Source organism: Meriones unguiculatus, chromosome 17 (genome assembly GCF_030254825.1).
Source record: "Meriones unguiculatus strain TT.TT164.6M chromosome 17, Bangor_MerUng_6.1, whole genome shotgun sequence".
NCBI classification, from domain to species: domain Eukaryota; kingdom Metazoa; phylum Chordata; class Mammalia; order Rodentia; family Muridae; genus Meriones; species Meriones unguiculatus.
This window is the reverse complement of record NC_083364.1, coordinates 35828120-35833269: the sequence shown is the minus strand read 5'-3', so window position 1 is coordinate 35833269 and position 5150 is coordinate 35828120.

Below are 5150 nucleotides of genomic sequence, written 5' to 3'. Positions count from 1 at the left end.
ATGTGAGTTATAAACACTTTTCATCTATTCCACAGTTTACCTTTTATCTGCCTATGTCTTTTGATGAACATAAACTTCTCAAGTATTTTTTTTTATTGCATGTATTTATTTGTGTTTTGCCGAATGGGTAGAAGAACACATACATTTCACAGCACGCATGAGGACGGCTTGGGCGAGCTGCTTCTCTCTTTGCTTCCTAGGGATCAAATTCAAATTGCCAGTGTCTTTATTCCCTGAGCCATCTGGCTGGTTCACTGAACATGTATGATCATTTTTGCCTGCATGTATGTTTGTGTGCTGTGAACATGCAGTGCCCACAGAGGCCAAGAGAAGGCATCAGGTCCCCTGGAATTGGAGTTATAGACTGTTGTTAGCCACCACGCAGACGCTAGAATCAAACCCAGGTCCTCTGGAAAAGCAGCCCGTGTTGTTTTTTTGTTTTTTTTGTTGTTTTGTTTTGTGTTTTGTTTTGAATCTTAAATGTATTTTTTGTTGGTTTCCTTGTACATGCGTCCGTGTAAGAGTTAGGTCCCCTGGAACTGACCTTAGAGACAATTGGTCTCTGATGTATCTTCCAACCTTCTCTGATACTGTCTTTCTGAAGCTTTTCCAGGGCAGACATCATAGAAGTTCTCCTGGCTTACCCACACTTTAGTCATGATCCACTCCATCATGCCTCCCAGGACACAAAAAGAAGGACAGTAACTGTAGAGGCTGAATTGCTGTTTCCCAGGAGGCCCTGAAGAAAGTGACCGAGGCCTCTAAGTGGGGTAAGGGCTGAGGCAGGCAGACTGGTATTCCTGGAGGGAGTACAAACAGCCCTGAAGGTGCTAGTCCTGAGGACTGCAAGCTTTTTTTTTTTTTTTTTAAGATTTATTTTTATTTTATGAACATGGGTGCTTTGCCTGCTTGTGTGCCTCGTGTCTTTAGAGGCCAGAAGAGGGGATCAGATCCCTTGGAATGGAGTTATTGACAGTCATGAGCGGCCACATGGATGCTAGGGTTTGAACCCAGGTCCTCTGGGAAAGCAGCCACTGGTCTTAACTGCTGATCTACCTCTCTAGCCCGAATACATACACTTTTTTTTTTTTTTGAGTTTTTTTTGAGGTTTCTCTGTGCAGTTCTGGCTGTCCTGGAACTCACTCTGTAGACCAGGCTGGCCTCAACCTCAGAGATCCCCCTGCCTCGGCCTCCCGAGCGCTGAGATTAAAGGTGTGTGCCACCACTGCCTGGCTGTCACAGCATTTCTTTTTCACTTCCCCTTCCTCCTTCCCTCCCTTCTTTTTTTCTCCCTCTTGCTGGGTCCCTTTCTTTTTTGCCTGTGAATCAAACTGAGGCTCTCTCACATAGTAGATAAACACTACGCCAAACAATTTCTGCAGCCTCCTGCTGCAAAATGCTGTACAGTCATGTTAAGAATAGGAAAAGTTACTGCGGAGTCAGGTGTGGTGGGGTACGCCTGTAATCTCAATACTCAAGAAGCTGAGACAGGAGGATTTCCATGAGTTGAAGGCCAGCCTATGCTACAAAGCAAATACTAGCACTAAGTCAGCCAAGAGCTGTCTAAAAAATAAAGAAAGAAAAATAAAGAAAAGTGACTACAGTTAAATACCAGTGTAAGCAAGTGTTTGGTGATACCTTCGAGAAATAATGTATAAAGAGCTAAAGCAGGAGGCAGAGACAGCCCCTGTTCATGTCACAGACAGCCCCTGCTCCTCTTACTAGGAACCCACTTGGAAACTGAGCTGCCTATAGGCTTGGGCTTTCTCCTTATAACAGCTCTGGCTGTACCAGAACTTGCTTTGTAAAAGAGGCTGGCCTGGAACCCACAGGTCCACCAGCTTCTGCCTCCTGAGCACTGGGATTAAAGGCATGTGCCACCATGTGCAGGCGCTTGGCTCAACAGTTAAGAGTGCCGACTGGTCTTAAAGAGGACCTGGCTTTGGTTCCCAGCACCCACATGGTGGTTCACGACCATGTGTAATTCTAGTTCCAGGGGAGCCAACGCTTCTGGCCTCCTTGGACACCAGGCACACACGTGATGCACAGACATACAGGTAGGCCGAACAGTCACACTCATAACAATGGGAGTGAAGAAGACTATACTATACAAAGATGCTGCCGATGCCAGGACACATCAGGAAAGCACAGCAGAGACGAGGCAGGAAACCTGACCCTGGCTGCAGGGAGCCACAGCAAACCGGATGTCTCTGCTTGGCCTCTCTATCCACCCTGCAGCTCCTCTCTGACCTGTGTGACTACCTCAGCTATTGCGCCCTTTGGCCTCATATGGGGACCCTTAGCAGGGAGCCCTGGCAAGAGAAGTGAGTGGCGGTGCCCTTGCGTGCGTTGGTTTCCTCCCGTGGGGCCCCCTCAGGGTGGCTGTTGCCCTAGACCAAGCCTCCCAGGATTCCTGAAGGAGCTGTGAGTCACCTTTGGACTCTCTCTCCTTCCATGTTCTGGTCAGATCTGTCTCCCTTCATACCTAGGAACGCTGTTAGCCATTTCTGGTGCGTCCTGGCCCCCCTCGTATGCCCCTGTGCCGTCTTTGTACCGGACCCTTTAGGAAACCCTCCATAAGTTGCCCAGTTTGCCTGCACCACCTCCGTCCTATAATGCAACAACGTGATACGCCGAGGGACATGCCCGGTGTCCACACTGGAAAGTTGCATGGGATTGTGGTTTTTGAGATGCAAGGAAAACTACAGGCATGCTGGGTAGTGTCTGAGGAGAACAAAGTGATGGGGAAGGTGAGGGCTGTGTAGGAAGGGTCACATGGGACATACTGGGACGCTGCACCGGGACAGGCATCTTCGAGTGGATGACTGAGCGCAGGATAGAGAGTTAGTCTGCAGACCACACCTTGCTTCTGGAGATGCACTAGAGTTTTCAGTGGTGCTTGAGGGTGAACCCCAGGCCTTTAGCACACGCTACACAAGCTCCATCTCCGGCTTTTAACACAGAACCTCATCATGTAGCTCAGGCCAGCTTTGAACTCGCTACGGTGCCCCAGCTGGTCTTATTTTCCAGCCTCCTGCTTTACCTCTTGAATGCTGAGGTAGAAGGGTATGGACCATCACCACGCCCAGTTTAGAGAATAAAAACAACCTATCTTCTGACTTATTTTATTATGTGTAGGAGTATTTTGCTTGCATGTATGTGTGTGGACATTGGGCATGCCTGGTGCCCATGGGGATCAGAAGAGGGCCTCGATGTCCTGGACCTGGAGTTACAGATGGCCATGATCGTCATGTCAACAAGAAACAATTGTTTCCAATGGAAAAAGATTCCATTTGACTAAAAAAAATTTTAAAAATGAATAAAAAAAATGTAACAACCAGATGAGGCACAGCAGATGTGCTTTTAGTCCCAGCACTTGGAGGTGAGGCAAGAAGAGTCCTTTGTGAGCTGGGGGCTAGCCTGATTTATCTACATAGTGAGTTCAAGGCTCACCAGGGCTACAGAGTGAGACCCTGTCAAAAAAAGAAAAGAAAAGAAAAATCTCAAACAAGTGTTATGGAAAGATGATCAGAAATTAAATTTTCTTTAAAGGGAGTTTGTTCCAGAAAATACAGTTCTGACTGGCACAATTAATGTTTGTTGTATTGGGGTATTGGATCTGCCATCACAGTACTTGGGAGGTGGGAGCGGGAAGATGTTGGGTTCAAGGGCAGCCTGGGCTGCACAGCAAGGCTCTGTCTCGAAGATGGAGAGGGACAGGGACCAAGAACCTCCCCGAGGATGAAAGCAACAGGAATCGATGTCTGGCCCCTTCCACTGGCTGGGTAGAACCCTGTGCTTCTGAGGTGCGCACAAGCTTTATTAATTATCTGTTTAGGTCCGGGCTACGTGAACACGAGGCTTGTGGTTCCTGGAACTGAGTTTCCTCCAGTTTTGAAAACGACAGTGGCTGCCTCCAGACCTCTGTCTGCACCTTAGACAACGCCTGTGGGATAATCCACGTGTCCCGTCCCCACGCTTGGTCAGACATAGGGACCCCCCAGCATTTTTATGCCATCTTGGATTAACTTTTCCTCCGGGCAGCTCAGTTCTCAGAACATTCCCCTTTGGCAGAGAAAACGGAAGCAAAGTCCACATCTGGAGGAGTTCCTCTTCCTGTCACCGCCAACAGGATAGTGCTGACCACAGACAGCCCATCCCTTTCTTGCCTTACAAGGCCCCTCGAGGCCCCTTTCCAGGGTGGCTTTCACTGTCCCAGAGGACTAGTTCCCTCCTTCCCCTCACCTTCATCTGTAGTTGCTCTCCCTTGTCCAATTTGCCCCCCTTCCACAGTCAGAGGAAGAGCTGGAACCAGGAGCCCTTTCCTTTGGAAACTGTGTCTGAGAGCTCACAGGCCAGGGGATGATCTTAAGGTTACTGTGGCAGTAGAAGACCGCCCACTTAGACCATGCAAGACCCTGGGTCGGGTCCCTAGTGATCTGACAGCCCCACCCCCGAAAAGTTATGAAAATCTTTAGCTTTCTCCCAACGTGGTATTTTCTCAAGCTGTAACATATCCTTTCTTTGAAAATTTGACAAAGACTTACTTTTGGCCGGGCGCAGTGGCGCACGCCTGTAATCCCAGCACTCAGGGAGGCAGAGGCAGGTGGATCTCTGTGAATTCTAGGCCAGCCTGGTCTACAAAGTGAGTCCAGGACAGCCAAGGCTACACTGTGAAACCCTGTCTCGAAAAACAGAAACAAACAAAAAGATTTATTTATTTTGTGTGGACATGTTTGTGCCAGAGTCTTATCTATACATGCGGGCCCCACGCATACTGGTGCCTGCAGAGCCGGAAAACATTGATGGATTCCCAGAAGTCCCTGGCTGTTGTGAGCCCACATATGGTTGCTGGGAACTGAACCTGGGTCTTCTGCAAGAACAGAGTCCCTTCACTGTTAAGCCCCCTCTCTGACCCTAATTTAATTGTTTTCAGAGACAGGGTCTTCCAAAGCACAATTTGGGTACACCACGTAGCCAAGGCTAGCACAAGCTTTTGATCTTCCTGCCTTCTCTGTTAAAACTCTAGCAAAGATTCCAACTGTCATGCCATGTCTGTCATCACACTGTCACACACTTGAAAGCGCAGCTGCTTTCTCCCAAGCTCCCTGTCACTTCCACTCTGCCACCCAATTCCTCCTTCTGGCCAG